The sequence below is a fragment of the Rhododendron vialii genome, chromosome 10a, assembly GCF_030253575.1.
Source record: "Rhododendron vialii isolate Sample 1 chromosome 10a, ASM3025357v1".
Taxonomy (NCBI): Eukaryota; Viridiplantae; Streptophyta; class Magnoliopsida; order Ericales; family Ericaceae; genus Rhododendron; species Rhododendron vialii.
In genome coordinates, this window is record NC_080566.1 from 11,573,515 (window position 1) to 11,588,397 (window position 14,883).

At 58.4% G+C, this 14,883-nt stretch overlaps 36 non-coding genes across 36 annotated transcripts; all 36 read left to right on the plus strand.

The window, feature by feature from the left end:
* Window positions 1-177: 177 nt before the first annotated feature.
* On the plus strand, window positions 178-296 carry LOC131306277 (5S ribosomal RNA). The gene has a single exon (XR_009193821.1). It is a non-coding gene; the product is annotated as a 5S ribosomal RNA (ribosomal RNA).
* A 288-nt stretch (window positions 297-584) lies between these two features.
* LOC131306278 (5S ribosomal RNA) lies at window positions 585-703 on the plus strand. Its single transcript, XR_009193822.1, has one exon. It is a non-coding gene; the product is annotated as a 5S ribosomal RNA (ribosomal RNA).
* A 292-nt stretch (window positions 704-995) lies between these two features.
* Window positions 996-1,114, plus strand: LOC131306279 (5S ribosomal RNA). The gene has a single exon (XR_009193823.1). It is a non-coding gene; the product is annotated as a 5S ribosomal RNA (ribosomal RNA).
* Window positions 1,115-1,402: 288 nt separating this feature from the next.
* Window positions 1,403-1,521, plus strand: LOC131306280 (5S ribosomal RNA). Its single transcript, XR_009193824.1, has one exon. It is a non-coding gene; the product is annotated as a 5S ribosomal RNA (ribosomal RNA).
* Window positions 1,522-1,813: 292 nt separating this feature from the next.
* Window positions 1,814-1,932, plus strand: LOC131306281 (5S ribosomal RNA). The gene has a single exon (XR_009193825.1). It is a non-coding gene; the product is annotated as a 5S ribosomal RNA (ribosomal RNA).
* Window positions 1,933-2,220: 288 nt separating this feature from the next.
* On the plus strand, window positions 2,221-2,339 carry LOC131304893 (5S ribosomal RNA). The gene has a single exon (XR_009192502.1). It is a non-coding gene; the product is annotated as a 5S ribosomal RNA (ribosomal RNA).
* Window positions 2,340-2,631: 292 nt separating this feature from the next.
* On the plus strand, window positions 2,632-2,750 carry LOC131304894 (5S ribosomal RNA). Its single transcript, XR_009192503.1, has one exon. It is a non-coding gene; the product is annotated as a 5S ribosomal RNA (ribosomal RNA).
* A 288-nt stretch (window positions 2,751-3,038) lies between these two features.
* Window positions 3,039-3,157, plus strand: LOC131304895 (5S ribosomal RNA). The gene has a single exon (XR_009192504.1). It is a non-coding gene; the product is annotated as a 5S ribosomal RNA (ribosomal RNA).
* A 292-nt stretch (window positions 3,158-3,449) lies between these two features.
* LOC131304896 (5S ribosomal RNA) lies at window positions 3,450-3,568 on the plus strand. The gene has a single exon (XR_009192505.1). It is a non-coding gene; the product is annotated as a 5S ribosomal RNA (ribosomal RNA).
* Window positions 3,569-3,856: 288 nt separating this feature from the next.
* Window positions 3,857-3,975, plus strand: LOC131304897 (5S ribosomal RNA). Its single transcript, XR_009192506.1, has one exon. It is a non-coding gene; the product is annotated as a 5S ribosomal RNA (ribosomal RNA).
* A 292-nt stretch (window positions 3,976-4,267) lies between these two features.
* On the plus strand, window positions 4,268-4,386 carry LOC131304899 (5S ribosomal RNA). Its single transcript, XR_009192508.1, has one exon. It is a non-coding gene; the product is annotated as a 5S ribosomal RNA (ribosomal RNA).
* A 288-nt stretch (window positions 4,387-4,674) lies between these two features.
* LOC131304900 (5S ribosomal RNA) lies at window positions 4,675-4,793 on the plus strand. Its single transcript, XR_009192509.1, has one exon. It is a non-coding gene; the product is annotated as a 5S ribosomal RNA (ribosomal RNA).
* Window positions 4,794-5,085: 292 nt separating this feature from the next.
* Window positions 5,086-5,204, plus strand: LOC131304901 (5S ribosomal RNA). Its single transcript, XR_009192510.1, has one exon. It is a non-coding gene; the product is annotated as a 5S ribosomal RNA (ribosomal RNA).
* Window positions 5,205-5,492: 288 nt separating this feature from the next.
* Window positions 5,493-5,611, plus strand: LOC131304902 (5S ribosomal RNA). The gene has a single exon (XR_009192511.1). It is a non-coding gene; the product is annotated as a 5S ribosomal RNA (ribosomal RNA).
* A 292-nt stretch (window positions 5,612-5,903) lies between these two features.
* Window positions 5,904-6,022, plus strand: LOC131304903 (5S ribosomal RNA). The gene has a single exon (XR_009192512.1). It is a non-coding gene; the product is annotated as a 5S ribosomal RNA (ribosomal RNA).
* Window positions 6,023-6,310: 288 nt separating this feature from the next.
* Window positions 6,311-6,429, plus strand: LOC131304904 (5S ribosomal RNA). The gene has a single exon (XR_009192513.1). It is a non-coding gene; the product is annotated as a 5S ribosomal RNA (ribosomal RNA).
* Window positions 6,430-6,721: 292 nt separating this feature from the next.
* On the plus strand, window positions 6,722-6,840 carry LOC131304906 (5S ribosomal RNA). Its single transcript, XR_009192514.1, has one exon. It is a non-coding gene; the product is annotated as a 5S ribosomal RNA (ribosomal RNA).
* Window positions 6,841-7,128: 288 nt separating this feature from the next.
* LOC131304907 (5S ribosomal RNA) lies at window positions 7,129-7,247 on the plus strand. The gene has a single exon (XR_009192515.1). It is a non-coding gene; the product is annotated as a 5S ribosomal RNA (ribosomal RNA).
* A 292-nt stretch (window positions 7,248-7,539) lies between these two features.
* Window positions 7,540-7,658, plus strand: LOC131304908 (5S ribosomal RNA). Its single transcript, XR_009192516.1, has one exon. It is a non-coding gene; the product is annotated as a 5S ribosomal RNA (ribosomal RNA).
* A 288-nt stretch (window positions 7,659-7,946) lies between these two features.
* Window positions 7,947-8,065, plus strand: LOC131304909 (5S ribosomal RNA). Its single transcript, XR_009192517.1, has one exon. It is a non-coding gene; the product is annotated as a 5S ribosomal RNA (ribosomal RNA).
* A 292-nt stretch (window positions 8,066-8,357) lies between these two features.
* On the plus strand, window positions 8,358-8,476 carry LOC131304911 (5S ribosomal RNA). Its single transcript, XR_009192519.1, has one exon. It is a non-coding gene; the product is annotated as a 5S ribosomal RNA (ribosomal RNA).
* Window positions 8,477-8,764: 288 nt separating this feature from the next.
* Window positions 8,765-8,883, plus strand: LOC131304912 (5S ribosomal RNA). Its single transcript, XR_009192520.1, has one exon. It is a non-coding gene; the product is annotated as a 5S ribosomal RNA (ribosomal RNA).
* Window positions 8,884-9,175: 292 nt separating this feature from the next.
* Window positions 9,176-9,294, plus strand: LOC131304913 (5S ribosomal RNA). Its single transcript, XR_009192521.1, has one exon. It is a non-coding gene; the product is annotated as a 5S ribosomal RNA (ribosomal RNA).
* A 292-nt stretch (window positions 9,295-9,586) lies between these two features.
* On the plus strand, window positions 9,587-9,705 carry LOC131304914 (5S ribosomal RNA). Its single transcript, XR_009192522.1, has one exon. It is a non-coding gene; the product is annotated as a 5S ribosomal RNA (ribosomal RNA).
* A 288-nt stretch (window positions 9,706-9,993) lies between these two features.
* On the plus strand, window positions 9,994-10,112 carry LOC131304915 (5S ribosomal RNA). Its single transcript, XR_009192523.1, has one exon. It is a non-coding gene; the product is annotated as a 5S ribosomal RNA (ribosomal RNA).
* A 292-nt stretch (window positions 10,113-10,404) lies between these two features.
* On the plus strand, window positions 10,405-10,523 carry LOC131304916 (5S ribosomal RNA). Its single transcript, XR_009192524.1, has one exon. It is a non-coding gene; the product is annotated as a 5S ribosomal RNA (ribosomal RNA).
* A 292-nt stretch (window positions 10,524-10,815) lies between these two features.
* Window positions 10,816-10,934, plus strand: LOC131304917 (5S ribosomal RNA). Its single transcript, XR_009192525.1, has one exon. It is a non-coding gene; the product is annotated as a 5S ribosomal RNA (ribosomal RNA).
* Window positions 10,935-11,222: 288 nt separating this feature from the next.
* Window positions 11,223-11,341, plus strand: LOC131304918 (5S ribosomal RNA). Its single transcript, XR_009192526.1, has one exon. It is a non-coding gene; the product is annotated as a 5S ribosomal RNA (ribosomal RNA).
* Window positions 11,342-11,633: 292 nt separating this feature from the next.
* On the plus strand, window positions 11,634-11,752 carry LOC131304919 (5S ribosomal RNA). The gene has a single exon (XR_009192527.1). It is a non-coding gene; the product is annotated as a 5S ribosomal RNA (ribosomal RNA).
* Window positions 11,753-12,040: 288 nt separating this feature from the next.
* Window positions 12,041-12,159, plus strand: LOC131305498 (5S ribosomal RNA). The gene has a single exon (XR_009193077.1). It is a non-coding gene; the product is annotated as a 5S ribosomal RNA (ribosomal RNA).
* A 292-nt stretch (window positions 12,160-12,451) lies between these two features.
* LOC131304920 (5S ribosomal RNA) lies at window positions 12,452-12,570 on the plus strand. Its single transcript, XR_009192528.1, has one exon. It is a non-coding gene; the product is annotated as a 5S ribosomal RNA (ribosomal RNA).
* Window positions 12,571-12,858: 288 nt separating this feature from the next.
* Window positions 12,859-12,977, plus strand: LOC131304923 (5S ribosomal RNA). Its single transcript, XR_009192530.1, has one exon. It is a non-coding gene; the product is annotated as a 5S ribosomal RNA (ribosomal RNA).
* Window positions 12,978-13,265: 288 nt separating this feature from the next.
* On the plus strand, window positions 13,266-13,384 carry LOC131304924 (5S ribosomal RNA). Its single transcript, XR_009192531.1, has one exon. It is a non-coding gene; the product is annotated as a 5S ribosomal RNA (ribosomal RNA).
* Window positions 13,385-13,676: 292 nt separating this feature from the next.
* Window positions 13,677-13,795, plus strand: LOC131304925 (5S ribosomal RNA). The gene has a single exon (XR_009192532.1). It is a non-coding gene; the product is annotated as a 5S ribosomal RNA (ribosomal RNA).
* A 288-nt stretch (window positions 13,796-14,083) lies between these two features.
* Window positions 14,084-14,202, plus strand: LOC131304926 (5S ribosomal RNA). Its single transcript, XR_009192533.1, has one exon. It is a non-coding gene; the product is annotated as a 5S ribosomal RNA (ribosomal RNA).
* A 292-nt stretch (window positions 14,203-14,494) lies between these two features.
* On the plus strand, window positions 14,495-14,613 carry LOC131304928 (5S ribosomal RNA). Its single transcript, XR_009192534.1, has one exon. It is a non-coding gene; the product is annotated as a 5S ribosomal RNA (ribosomal RNA).
* The last annotated feature ends 270 nt before the right edge of the window (window positions 14,614-14,883 follow it).

The window sequence follows — 14,883 nt, forward strand, 5'->3', positions numbered from 1 at the left end:
TTTTCGAGCTGCGAGCCAAAATAGCCCCCTTCAGCGGGCACTCTCGGCCGTAGCCATCCCTCCAACGGGATACGGGGTCCGGCCGGCGAGACGTGGCCAAGAAAGCCAGAGATAGAGCGAGCAGTGCCCGACGGGGCAGAAAAATGGACCAAAAGAATTGAAAGCGGAGTGCCTATCGGGTGCGATCATACCAGCACTAATGCACCGGATCCCATCAGAACTCCGCAGTTAAGCGTGCTTGGGCGAGAGTAGTACTAGGATGGGTGACCCCCTGGGAAGTCCTCGTGTTGCACCCCTTTTTCGTTTTTGTACGAAATCCCTTCCCCGCCCCCCGTTCCCTTCTTTCATCCGGTCGCCGCAACTTCGGCTCATGCCGTCCGGATCTTCCCGGAGAGTTTTCGCAGCGATTTTTCCAGCTTCGAGCCAAAATAGCCCCGTCAGCGGGCACGTTCGGCCGCAGCCATCCCTCCAACGGGATACGGGGTCCGGCCGGCGAGACGTGGCCAAGAAAGCCAGAGATAGAGCGAGCGGTGCCCGACGGGGCCGAAAAATGGACCAAAAGAATTGAAAGCGGAGTGCCTATCGGGTGCGATCATACCAGCACTAATGCACCGGATCCCATCAGAACTCCGCAGTTAAGCGTGCTTGGGCGAGAGTAGTACTAGGATGGGTGACCCCCTGGGAAGTCCTCGTGTTGCACCCCTTTTTCGTTTTTGTACGAAATCCCTTCCCCGCCCCCCGTTCCCTTCTTTCATCCGGTCGCCGCAACTTCGGCTCATTCCGTCCGGATCTTCCCGGAGGGTTTTCGCTGCAGCGATTTTTCGAGCTGCGAGCCAAAATAGCCCCCTTCAGCGGGCACTCTCGGCCGTAGCCATCCCTCCAACGGGATACGGGGTCCGGCCGGCGAGACGTGGCCAAGAAAGCCAGAGATAGAGCGAGCAGTGCCCGACGGGGCAGAAAAATGGACCAAAAGAATTGAAAGCGGAGTGCCTATCGGGTGCGATCATACCAGCACTAATGCACCGGATCCCATCAGAACTCCGCAGTTAAGCGTGCTTGGGCGAGAGTAGTACTAGGATGGGTGACCCCCTGGGAAGTCCTCGTGTTGCACCCCTTTTTCGTTTTTGTACGAAATCCCTTCCCCGCCCCCCGTTCCCTTCTTTCATCCGGTCGCCGCAACTTCGGCTCATGCCGTCCGGATCTTCCCGGAGAGTTTTCGCAGCGATTTTTCCAGCTTCGAGCCAAAATAGCCCCGTCAGCGGGCACGTTCGGCCGCAGCCATCCCTCCAACGGGATACGGGGTCCGGCCGGCGAGACGTGGCCAAGAAAGCCAGAGATAGAGCGAGCGGTGCCCGACGGGGCCGAAAAATGGACCAAAAGAATTGAAAGCGGAGTGCCTATCGGGTGCGATCATACCAGCACTAATGCACCGGATCCCATCAGAACTCCGCAGTTAAGCGTGCTTGGGCGAGAGTAGTACTAGGATGGGTGACCCCCTGGGAAGTCCTCGTGTTGCACCCCTTTTTCGTTTTTGTACGAAATCCCTTCCCCGCCCCCCGTTCCCTTCTTTCATCCGGTCGCCGCAACTTCGGCTCATTCCGTCCGGATCTTCCCGGAGAGTTTTCGCTGCAGCGATTTTTCGAGCTGCGAGCCAAAATAGCCCCCTTCAGCGGGCACTCTCGGCCGTAGCCATCCCTCCAACGGGATACGGGGTCCGGCCGGCGAGACGTGGCCAAGAAAGCCAGAGATAGAGCGAGCAGTGCCCGACGGGGCAGAAAAATGGACCAAAAGAATTGAAAGCGGAGTGCCTATCGGGTGCGATCATACCAGCACTAATGCACCGGATCCCATCAGAACTCCGCAGTTAAGCGTGCTTGGGCGAGAGTAGTACTAGGATGGGTGACCCCCTGGGAAGTCCTCGTGTTGCACCCCTTTTTCGTTTTTGTACGAAATCCCTTCCCCGCCCCCCGTTCCCTTCTTTCATCCGGTCGCCGCAACTTCGGCTCATGCCGTCCGGATCTTCCCGGAGAGTTTTCGCAGCGATTTTTCCAGCTTCGAGCCAAAATAGCCCCGTCAGCGGGCACGTTCGGCCGCAGCCATCCCTCCAACGGGATACGGGGTCCGGCCGGCGAGACGTGGCCAAGAAAGCCAGAGATAGAGCGAGCGGTGCCCGACGGGGCCGAAAAATGGACCAAAAGAATTGAAAGCGGAGTGCCTATCGGGTGCGATCATACCAGCACTAATGCACCGGATCCCATCAGAACTCCGCAGTTAAGCGTGCTTGGGCGAGAGTAGTACTAGGATGGGTGACCCCCTGGGAAGTCCTCGTGTTGCACCCCTTTTTCGTTTTTGTACGAAATCCCTTCCCCGCCCCCCGTTCCCTTCTTTCATCCGGTCGCCGCAACTTCGGCTCATTCCGTCCGGATCTTCCCGGAGAGTTTTCGCTGCAGCGATTTTTCGAGCTGCGAGCCAAAATAGCCCCCTTCAGCGGGCACTCTCGGCCGTAGCCATCCCTCCAACGGGATACGGGGTCCGGCCGGCGAGACGTGGCCAAGAAAGCCAGAGATAGAGCGAGCAGTGCCCGACGGGGCAGAAAAATGGACCAAAAGAATTGAAAGCGGAGTGCCTATCGGGTGCGATCATACCAGCACTAATGCACCGGATCCCATCAGAACTCCGCAGTTAAGCGTGCTTGGGCGAGAGTAGTACTAGGATGGGTGACCCCCTGGGAAGTCCTCGTGTTGCACCCCTTTTTCGTTTTTGTACGAAATCCCTTCCCCGCCCCCCGTTCCCTTCTTTCATCCGGTCGCCGCAACTTCGGCTCATGCCGTCCGGATCTTCCCGGAGAGTTTTCGCAGCGATTTTTCCAGCTTCGAGCCAAAATAGCCCCGTCAGCGGGCACGTTCGGCCGCAGCCATCCCTCCAACGGGATACGGGGTCCGGCCGGCGAGACGTGGCCAAGAAAGCCAGAGATAGAGCGAGCGGTGCCCGACGGGGCCGAAAAATGGACCAAAAGAATTGAAAGCGGAGTGCCTATCGGGTGCGATCATACCAGCACTAATGCACCGGATCCCATCAGAACTCCGCAGTTAAGCGTGCTTGGGCGAGAGTAGTACTAGGATGGGTGACCCCCTGGGAAGTCCTCGTGTTGCACCCCTTTTTCGTTTTTGTACGAAATCCCTTCCCCGCCCCCCGTTCCCTTCTTTCATCCGGTCGCCGCAACTTCGGCTCATTCCGTCCGGATCTTCCCGGAGAGTTTTCGCTGCAGCGATTTTTCGAGCTGCGAGCCAAAATAGCCCCCTTCAGCGGGCACTCTCGGCCGTAGCCATCCCTCCAACGGGATACGGGGTCCGGCCGGCGAGACGTGGCCAAGAAAGCCAGAGATAGAGCGAGCAGTGCCCGACGGGGCAGAAAAATGGACCAAAAGAATTGAAAGCGGAGTGCCTATCGGGTGCGATCATACCAGCACTAATGCACCGGATCCCATCAGAACTCCGCAGTTAAGCGTGCTTGGGCGAGAGTAGTACTAGGATGGGTGACCCCCTGGGAAGTCCTCGTGTTGCACCCCTTTTTCGTTTTTGTACGAAATCCCTTCCCCGCCCCCCGTTCCCTTCTTTCATCCGGTCGCCGCAACTTCGGCTCATGCCGTCCGGATCTTCCCGGAGAGTTTTCGCAGCGATTTTTCCAGCTTCGAGCCAAAATAGCCCCGTCAGCGGGCACGTTCGGCCGCAGCCATCCCTCCAACGGGATACGGGGTCCGGCCGGCGAGACGTGGCCAAGAAAGCCAGAGATAGAGCGAGCGGTGCCCGACGGGGCCGAAAAATGGACCAAAAGAATTGAAAGCGGAGTGCCTATCGGGTGCGATCATACCAGCACTAATGCACCGGATCCCATCAGAACTCCGCAGTTAAGCGTGCTTGGGCGAGAGTAGTACTAGGATGGGTGACCCCCTGGGAAGTCCTCGTGTTGCACCCCTTTTTCGTTTTTGTACGAAATCCCTTCCCCGCCCCCCGTTCCCTTCTTTCATCCGGTCGCCGCAACTTCGGCTCATTCCGTCCGGATCTTCCCGGAGAGTTTTCGCTGCAGCGATTTTTCGAGCTGCGAGCCAAAATAGCCCCCTTCAGCGGGCACTCTCGGCCGTAGCCATCCCTCCAACGGGATACGGGGTCCGGCCGGCGAGACGTGGCCAAGAAAGCCAGAGATAGAGCGAGCAGTGCCCGACGGGGCAGAAAAATGGACCAAAAGAATTGAAAGCGGAGTGCCTATCGGGTGCGATCATACCAGCACTAATGCACCGGATCCCATCAGAACTCCGCAGTTAAGCGTGCTTGGGCGAGAGTAGTACTAGGATGGGTGACCCCCTGGGAAGTCCTCGTGTTGCACCCCTTTTTCGTTTTTGTACGAAATCCCTTCCCCGCCCCCCGTTCCCTTCTTTCATCCGGTCGCCGCAACTTCGGCTCATGCCGTCCGGATCTTCCCGGAGAGTTTTCGCAGCGATTTTTCCAGCTTCGAGCCAAAATAGCCCCGTCAGCGGGCACGTTCGGCCGCAGCCATCCCTCCAACGGGATACGGGGTCCGGCCGGCGAGACGTGGCCAAGAAAGCCAGAGATAGAGCGAGCGGTGCCCGACGGGGCCGAAAAATGGACCAAAAGAATTGAAAGCGGAGTGCCTATCGGGTGCGATCATACCAGCACTAATGCACCGGATCCCATCAGAACTCCGCAGTTAAGCGTGCTTGGGCGAGAGTAGTACTAGGATGGGTGACCCCCTGGGAAGTCCTCGTGTTGCACCCCTTTTTCGTTTTTGTACGAAATCCCTTCCCCGCCCCCCGTTCCCTTCTTTCATCCGGTCGCCGCAACTTCGGCTCATTCCGTCCGGATCTTCCCGGAGAGTTTTCGCTGCAGCGATTTTTCGAGCTGCGAGCCAAAATAGCCCCCTTCAGCGGGCACTCTCGGCCGTAGCCATCCCTCCAACGGGATACGGGGTCCGGCCGGCGAGACGTGGCCAAGAAAGCCAGAGATAGAGCGAGCAGTGCCCGACGGGGCAGAAAAATGGACCAAAAGAATTGAAAGCGGAGTGCCTATCGGGTGCGATCATACCAGCACTAATGCACCGGATCCCATCAGAACTCCGCAGTTAAGCGTGCTTGGGCGAGAGTAGTACTAGGATGGGTGACCCCCTGGGAAGTCCTCGTGTTGCACCCCTTTTTCGTTTTTGTACGAAATCCCTTCCCCGCCCCCCGTTCCCTTCTTTCATCCGGTCGCCGCAACTTCGGCTCATGCCGTCCGGATCTTCCCGGAGAGTTTTCGCAGCGATTTTTCCAGCTTCGAGCCAAAATAGCCCCGTCAGCGGGCACGTTCGGCCGCAGCCATCCCTCCAACGGGATACGGGGTCCGGCCGGCGAGACGTGGCCAAGAAAGCCAGAGATAGAGCGAGCGGTGCCCGACGGGGCCGAAAAATGGACCAAAAGAATTGAAAGCGGAGTGCCTATCGGGTGCGATCATACCAGCACTAATGCACCGGATCCCATCAGAACTCCGCAGTTAAGCGTGCTTGGGCGAGAGTAGTACTAGGATGGGTGACCCCCTGGGAAGTCCTCGTGTTGCACCCCTTTTTCGTTTTTGTACGAAATCCCTTCCCCGCCCCCCGTTCCCTTCTTTCATCCGGTCGCCGCAACTTCGGCTCATTCCGTCCGGATCTTCCCGGAGGGTTTTCGCTGCAGCGATTTTTCGAGCTGCGAGCCAAAATAGCCCCCTTCAGCGGGCACTCTCGGCCGTAGCCATCCCTCCAACGGGATACGGGGTCCGGCCGGCGAGACGTGGCCAAGAAAGCCAGAGATAGAGCGAGCAGTGCCCGACGGGGCAGAAAAATGGACCAAAAGAATTGAAAGCGGAGTGCCTATCGGGTGCGATCATACCAGCACTAATGCACCGGATCCCATCAGAACTCCGCAGTTAAGCGTGCTTGGGCGAGAGTAGTACTAGGATGGGTGACCCCCTGGGAAGTCCTCGTGTTGCACCCCTTTTTCGTTTTTGTACGAAATCCCTTCCCCGCCCCCCGTTCCCTTCTTTCATCCGGTCGCCGCAACTTCGGCTCATGCCGTCCGGATCTTCCCGGAGAGTTTTCGCAGCGATTTTTCCAGCTTCGAGCCAAAATAGCCCCGTCAGCGGGCACGTTCGGCCGCAGCCATCCCTCCAACGGGATACGGGGTCCGGCCGGCGAGACGTGGCCAAGAAAGCCAGAGATAGAGCGAGCGGTGCCCGACGGGGCCGAAAAATGGACCAAAAGAATTGAAAGCGGAGTGCCTATCGGGTGCGATCATACCAGCACTAATGCACCGGATCCCATCAGAACTCCGCAGTTAAGCGTGCTTGGGCGAGAGTAGTACTAGGATGGGTGACCCCCTGGGAAGTCCTCGTGTTGCACCCCTTTTTCGTTTTTGTACGAAATCCCTTCCCCGCCCCCCGTTCCCTTCTTTCATCCGGTCGCCGCAACTTCGGCTCATTCCGTCCGGATCTTCCCGGAGGGTTTTCGCTGCAGCGATTTTTCGAGCTGCGAGCCAAAATAGCCCCCTTCAGCGGGCACTCTCGGCCGTAGCCATCCCTCCAACGGGATACGGGGTCCGGCCGGCGAGACGTGGCCAAGAAAGCCAGAGATAGAGCGAGCAGTGCCCGACGGGGCAGAAAAATGGACCAAAAGAATTGAAAGCGGAGTGCCTATCGGGTGCGATCATACCAGCACTAATGCACCGGATCCCATCAGAACTCCGCAGTTAAGCGTGCTTGGGCGAGAGTAGTACTAGGATGGGTGACCCCCTGGGAAGTCCTCGTGTTGCACCCCTTTTTCGTTTTTGTACGAAATCCCTTCCCCGCCCCCCGTTCCCTTCTTTCATCCGGTCGCCGCAACTTCGGCTCATGCCGTCCGGATCTTCCCGGAGAGTTTTCGCAGCGATTTTTCCAGCTTCGAGCCAAAATAGCCCCGTCAGCGGGCACGTTCGGCCGCAGCCATCCCTCCAACGGGATACGGGGTCCGGCCGGCGAGACGTGGCCAAGAAAGCCAGAGATAGAGCGAGCGGTGCCCGACGGGGCCGAAAAATGGACCAAAAGAATTGAAAGCGGAGTGCCTATCGGGTGCGATCATACCAGCACTAATGCACCGGATCCCATCAGAACTCCGCAGTTAAGCGTGCTTGGGCGAGAGTAGTACTAGGATGGGTGACCCCCTGGGAAGTCCTCGTGTTGCACCCCTTTTTCGTTTTTGTACGAAATCCCTTCCCCGCCCCCCGTTCCCTTCTTTCATCCGGTCGCCGCAACTTCGGCTCATTCCGTCCGGATCTTCCCGGAGGGTTTTCGCTGCAGCGATTTTTCGAGCTGCGAGCCAAAATAGCCCCCTTCAGCGGGCACTCTCGGCCGTAGCCATCCCTCCAACGGGATACGGGGTCCGGCCGGCGAGACGTGGCCAAGAAAGCCAGAGATAGAGCGAGCAGTGCCCGACGGGGCAGAAAAATGGACCAAAAGAATTGAAAGCGGAGTGCCTATCGGGTGCGATCATACCAGCACTAATGCACCGGATCCCATCAGAACTCCGCAGTTAAGCGTGCTTGGGCGAGAGTAGTACTAGGATGGGTGACCCCCTGGGAAGTCCTCGTGTTGCACCCCTTTTTCGTTTTTGTACGAAATCCCTTCCCCGCCCCCCGTTCCCTTCTTTCATCCGGTCGCCGCAACTTCGGCTCATGCCGTCCGGATCTTCCCGGAGAGTTTTCGCAGCGATTTTTCCAGCTTCGAGCCAAAATAGCCCCGTCAGCGGGCACGTTCGGCCGCAGCCATCCCTCCAACGGGATACGGGGTCCGGCCGGCGAGACGTGGCCAAGAAAGCCAGAGATAGAGCGAGCGGTGCCCGACGGGGCCGAAAAATGGACCAAAAGAATTGAAAGCGGAGTGCCTATCGGGTGCGATCATACCAGCACTAATGCACCGGATCCCATCAGAACTCCGCAGTTAAGCGTGCTTGGGCGAGAGTAGTACTAGGATGGGTGACCCCCTGGGAAGTCCTCGTGTTGCACCCCTTTTTCGTTTTTGTACGAAATCCCTTCCCCGCCCCCCGTTCCCTTCTTTCATCCGGTCGCCGCAACTTCGGCTCATTCCGTCCGGATCTTCCCGGAGGGTTTTCGCTGCAGCGATTTTTCGAGCTGCGAGCCAAAATAGCCCCCTTCAGCGGGCACTCTCGGCCGTAGCCATCCCTCCAACGGGATACGGGGTCCGGCCGGCGAGACGTGGCCAAGAAAGCCAGAGATAGAGCGAGCAGTGCCCGACGGGGCAGAAAAATGGACCAAAAGAATTGAAAGCGGAGTGCCTATCGGGTGCGATCATACCAGCACTAATGCACCGGATCCCATCAGAACTCCGCAGTTAAGCGTGCTTGGGCGAGAGTAGTACTAGGATGGGTGACCCCCTGGGAAGTCCTCGTGTTGCACCCCTTTTTCGTTTTTGTACGAAATCCCTTCCCCGCCCCCCGTTCCCTTCTTTCATCCGGTCGCCGCAACTTCGGCTCATGCCGTCCGGATCTTCCCGGAGAGTTTTCGCAGCGATTTTTCCAGCTTCGAGCCAAAATAGCCCCGTCAGCGGGCACGTTCGGCCGCAGCCATCCCTCCAACGGGATACGGGGTCCGGCCGGCGAGACGTGGCCAAGAAAGCCAGAGATAGAGCGAGCGGTGCCCGACGGGGCCGAAAAATGGACCAAAAGAATTGAAAGCGGAGTGCCTATCGGGTGCGATCATACCAGCACTAATGCACCGGATCCCATCAGAACTCCGCAGTTAAGCGTGCTTGGGCGAGAGTAGTACTAGGATGGGTGACCCCCTGGGAAGTCCTCGTGTTGCACCCCTTTTTCGTTTTTGTACGAAATCCCTTCCCCGCCCCCCGTTCCCTTCTTTCATCCGGTCGCCGCAACTTCGGCTCATTCCGTCCGGATCTTCCCGGAGGGTTTTCGCTGCAGCGATTTTTCGAGCTGCGAGCCAAAATAGCCCCCTTCAGCGGGCACTCTCGGCCGTAGCCATCCCTCCAACGGGATACGGGGTCCGGCCGGCGAGACGTGGCCAAGAAAGCCAGAGATAGAGCGAGCAGTGCCCGACGGGGCAGAAAAATGGACCAAAAGAATTGAAAGCGGAGTGCCTATCGGGTGCGATCATACCAGCACTAATGCACCGGATCCCATCAGAACTCCGCAGTTAAGCGTGCTTGGGCGAGAGTAGTACTAGGATGGGTGACCCCCTGGGAAGTCCTCGTGTTGCACCCCTTTTTCGTTTTTGTACGAAATCCCTTCCCCGCCCCCCGTTCCCTTCTTTCATCCGGTCGCCGCAACTTCGGCTCATTCCGTCCGGATCTTCCCGGAGAGTTTTCGCTGCAGCGATTTTTCGAGCTGCGAGCCAAAATAGCCCCCTTCAGCGGGCACTCTCGGCCGTAGCCATCCCTCCAACGGGATACGGGGTCCGGCCGGCGAGACGTGGCCAAGAAAGCCAGAGATAGAGCGAGCAGTGCCCGACGGGGCAGAAAAATGGACCAAAAGAATTGAAAGCGGAGTGCCTATCGGGTGCGATCATACCAGCACTAATGCACCGGATCCCATCAGAACTCCGCAGTTAAGCGTGCTTGGGCGAGAGTAGTACTAGGATGGGTGACCCCCTGGGAAGTCCTCGTGTTGCACCCCTTTTTCGTTTTTGTACGAAATCCCTTCCCCGCCCCCCGTTCCCTTCTTTCATCCGGTCGCCGCAACTTCGGCTCATGCCGTCCGGATCTTCCCGGAGAGTTTTCGCAGCGATTTTTCCAGCTTCGAGCCAAAATAGCCCCGTCAGCGGGCACGTTCGGCCGCAGCCATCCCTCCAACGGGATACGGGGTCCGGCCGGCGAGACGTGGCCAAGAAAGCCAGAGATAGAGCGAGCGGTGCCCGACGGGGCCGAAAAATGGACCAAAAGAATTGAAAGCGGAGTGCCTATCGGGTGCGATCATACCAGCACTAATGCACCGGATCCCATCAGAACTCCGCAGTTAAGCGTGCTTGGGCGAGAGTAGTACTAGGATGGGTGACCCCCTGGGAAGTCCTCGTGTTGCACCCCTTTTTCGTTTTTGTACGAAATCCCTTCCCCGCCCCCCGTTCCCTTCTTTCATCCGGTCGCCGCAACTTCGGCTCATTCCGTCCGGATCTTCCCGGAGGGTTTTCGCTGCAGCGATTTTTCGAGCTGCGAGCCAAAATAGCCCCCTTCAGCGGGCACTCTCGGCCGTAGCCATCCCTCCAACGGGATACGGGGTCCGGCCGGCGAGACGTGGCCAAGAAAGCCAGAGATAGAGCGAGCAGTGCCCGACGGGGCAGAAAAATGGACCAAAAGAATTGAAAGCGGAGTGCCTATCGGGTGCGATCATACCAGCACTAATGCACCGGATCCCATCAGAACTCCGCAGTTAAGCGTGCTTGGGCGAGAGTAGTACTAGGATGGGTGACCCCCTGGGAAGTCCTCGTGTTGCACCCCTTTTTCGTTTTTGTACGAAATCCCTTCCCCGCCCCCCGTTCCCTTCTTTCATCCGGTCGCCGCAACTTCGGCTCATTCCGTCCGGATCTTCCCGGAGAGTTTTCGCTGCAGCGATTTTTCGAGCTGCGAGCCAAAATAGCCCCCTTCAGCGGGCACTCTCGGCCGTAGCCATCCCTCCAACGGGATACGGGGTCCGGCCGGCGAGACGTGGCCAAGAAAGCCAGAGATAGAGCGAGCAGTGCCCGACGGGGCAGAAAAATGGACCAAAAGAATTGAAAGCGGAGTGCCTATCGGGTGCGATCATACCAGCACTAATGCACCGGATCCCATCAGAACTCCGCAGTTAAGCGTGCTTGGGCGAGAGTAGTACTAGGATGGGTGACCCCCTGGGAAGTCCTCGTGTTGCACCCCTTTTTCGTTTTTGTACGAAATCCCTTCCCCGCCCCCCGTTCCCTTCTTTCATCCGGTCGCCGCAACTTCGGCTCATGCCGTCCGGATCTTCCCGGAGAGTTTTCGCAGCGATTTTTCCAGCTTCGAGCCAAAATAGCCCCGTCAGCGGGCACGTTCGGCCGCAGCCATCCCTCCAACGGGATACGGGGTCCGGCCGGCGAGACGTGGCCAAGAAAGCCAGAGATAGAGCGAGCGGTGCCCGACGGGGCCGAAAAATGGACCAAAAGAATTGAAAGCGGAGTGCCTATCGGGTGCGATCATACCAGCACTAATGCACCGGATCCCATCAGAACTCCGCAGTTAAGCGTGCTTGGGCGAGAGTAGTACTAGGATGGGTGACCCCCTGGGAAGTCCTCGTGTTGCACCCCTTTTTCGTTTTTGTACGAAATCCCTTCCCCGCCCCCCGTTCCCTTCTTTCATCCGGTCGCCGCAACTTCGGCTCATTCCGTCCGGATCTTCCCGGAGGGTTTTCGCTGCAGCGATTTTTCGAGCTGCGAGCCAAAATAGCCCCCTTCAGCGGGCACTCTCGGCCGTAGCCATCCCTCCAACGGGATACGGGGTCCGGCCGGCGAGACGTGGCCAAGAAAGCCAGAGATAGAGCGAGCAGTGCCCGACGGGGCAGAAAAATGGACCAAAAGAATTGAAAGCGGAGTGCCTATCGGGTGCGATCATACCAGCACTAATGCACCGGATCCCATCAGAACTCCGCAGTTAAGCGTGCTTGGGCGAGAGTAGTACTAGGATGGGTGACCCCCTGGGAAGTCCTCGTGTTGCACCCCTTTTTCGTTTTTGTACGAAATCCCTTCCCCGCCCCCCGTTCCCTTCTTTCATCCGGTCGCCGCAACTTCGGCTCATGCCGTCCGGATCTTCCCGGAGAGTTTTCGCAGCGATTTTTCCAGCTTCGAGCCAAAATAGCCCCGTCAGCGGGCACGTTCGGCCGCAGCCATCCCTCCAACGGGATACGGGGTCCGGCCGGCGAGACGTGGCCAAGAAAGCCAGAGATAGAGCGAGCGGTGCCCGACGGGGCCGAAAAATGGACCAAAAGAATTGAAAGCGGAGTGCCTATCGGGTGCGATCATAACAGCACTAATGCACCGGATCCCATCAGAACTCCGCAGTTAAGCGTGCTTGGGCGAGAGTAGTACTAGGATGGGTGACCCCCTGGGAAGTCCTCGTGTTGCACCCCTTTTTCGTTTTTGTACGAAATCCCTTCCCCGCCCCCCGTTCCCTTCTTTCATCCGGTCGCCGCAACTTCGGCTCATTCCGTCCGGATCTTCCCGGAGAGTTTTCGCTGCAGCGATTTTTCGAGCTGCGAGCCAAAATAGCCCCCTTCAGCGGGCACTCTCGGCCGGAGCCATCCCTCCAACGGGATACGGGGTCCGGCCGGCGAGACGTGGCCAAGAAAGCCAGAGATAGAGCGAGCAGTGCCCGACGGGGCAGAAAAATGGACCAAAAGAATTGAAAGCGGAGTGCCTATCGGGTGCGATCATACCAGCACTAATGCACCGGATCCCATCAGAACTCCGCAGTTAAGCGTGCTTGGGCGAGAGTAGTACTAGGATGGGTGACCCCCTGGGAAGTCCTCGTGTTGCACCCCTTTTTCGTTTTTGTACGAAATCCCTTCCCCGCCCCCCGTTCCCTTCTTTCATCCGGTCGCCGCAACTTCGGCTCATGCCGTCCGGATCTTCCCGGAGAGTTTTCGCAGCGATTTTTCCAGCTTCGAGCCAAAATAGCCCCGTCAGCGGGCACGTTCGGCCGCAGCCATCCCTCCAACGGGATACGGGGTCCGGCCGGCGAGACGTGGCCAAGAAAGCCAGAGATAGAGCGAGCGGTGCCCGACGGGGCCGAAAAATGGACCAAAAGAATTGAAAGCGGAGTGCCTATCGGGTGCGATCATACCAGCACTAATGCACCGGATCCCATCAGAACTCCGCAGTTAAGCGTGCTTGGGCGAGAGTAGTACTAGGATGGGTGACCCCCTGGGAAGTCCTCGTGTTGCACCCCTTTTTCGTTTTTGTACGAAATCCCTTCCCCGCCCCCCGTTCCCTTCTTTCATCCGGTCGCCGCAACTTCGGCTCATGCCGTCCGGATCTTCCCGGAGAGTTTTCGCAGCGATTTTTCCAGCTTCGAGCCAAAATAGCCCCGTCAGCGGGCACGTTCGGCCGCAGCCATCCCTCCAACGGGATACGGGGTCCGGCCGGCGAGACGTGGCCAAGAAAGCCAGAGATAGAGCGAGCGGTGCCCGACGGGGCCGAAAAATGGACCAAAAGAATTGAAAGCGGAGTGCCTATCGGGTGCGATCATACCAGCACTAATGCACCGGATCCCATCAGAACTCCGCAGTTAAGCGTGCTTGGGCGAGAGTAGTACTAGGATGGGTGACCCCCTGGGAAGTCCTCGTGTTGCACCCCTTTTTCGTTTTTGTACGAAATCCCTTCCCCGCCCCCCGTTCCCTTCTTTCATCCGGTCGCCGCAACTTCGGCTCATTCCGTCCGGATCTTCCCGGAGAGTTTTCGCTGCAGCGATTTTTCGAGCTGCGAGCCAAAATAGCCCCCTTCAGCGGGCACTCTCGGCCGTAGCCATCCCTCCAACGGGATACGGGGTCCGGCCGGCGAGACGTGGCCAAGAAAGCCAGAGATAGAGCGAGCAGTGCCCGACGGGGCAGAAAAATGGACCAAAAGAATTGAAAGCGGAGTGCCTATCGGGTGCGATCATACCAGCACTAATGCACCGGATCCCATCAGAACTCCGCAGTTAAGCGTGCTTGGGCGAGAGTAGTACTAGGATGGGTGACCCCCTGGGAAGTCCTCGTGTTGCACCCCTTTTTCGTTTTTGTACGAAATCCCTTCCCCGCCCCCCGTTCCCTTCTTTCATCCGGTCGCCGCAACTTCGGCTCATGCCGTCCGGATCTTCCCGGAGAGTTTTCGCAGCGATTTTTCCAGCTTCGAGCCAAAATAGCCCCGTCAGCGGGCACGTTCGGCCGCAGCCATCCCTCCAACGGGATACGGGGTCCGGCCGGCGAGACGTGGCCAAGAAAGCCAGAGATAGAGCGAGCGGTGCCCGACGGGGCCGAAAAATGGACCAAAAGAATTGAAAGCGGAGTGCCTATCGGGTGCGATCATACCAGCACTAATGCACCGGATCCCATCAGAACTCCGCAGTTAAGCGTGCTTGGGCGAGAGTAGTACTAGGATGGGTGACCCCCTGGGAAGTCCTCGTGTTGCACCCCTTTTTCGTTTTTGTACGAAATCCCTTCCCCGCCCCCCGTTCCCTTCTTTCATCCGGTCGCCGCAACTTCGGCTCATTCCGTCCGGATCTTCCCGGAGGGTTTTCGCTGCAGCGATTTTTCGAGCTGCGAGCCAAAATAGCCCCCTTCAGCGGGCACTCTCGGCCGTAGCCATCCCTCCAACGGGATACGGGGTCCGGCCGGCGAGACGTGGCCAAGAAAGCCAGAGATAGAGCGAGCAGTGCCCGACGGGGCAGAAAAATGGACCAAAAGAATTGAAAGCGGAGTGCCTATCGGGTGCGATCATACCAGCACTAATGCACCGGATCCCATCAGAACTCCGCAGTTAAGCGTGCTTGGGCGAGAGTAGTACTAGGATGGGTGACCCCCTGGGAAGTCCTCGTGTTGCACCCCTTTTTCGTTTTTGTACGAAATCCCTTCCCCGCCCCCCGTTCCCTTCTTTCATCCGGTCGCCGCAACTTCGGCTCATTCCGTCCGGATCTTCCCGGAGGGTTTTCGCTGCAGCGATTTTTCGAGCTGCGAGCCAAAATAGCCCCCTTCAGCGGGCACTCTCGGCCGTAGCCATCCCTCCAACGGGATACGGGGTCCGGCCGGCGAGACGTGGCCAAGAAAGCCAGAGATAGAGCGAGCAGTGCCCGACGGGGCAGAAAAATGGACCAAAAG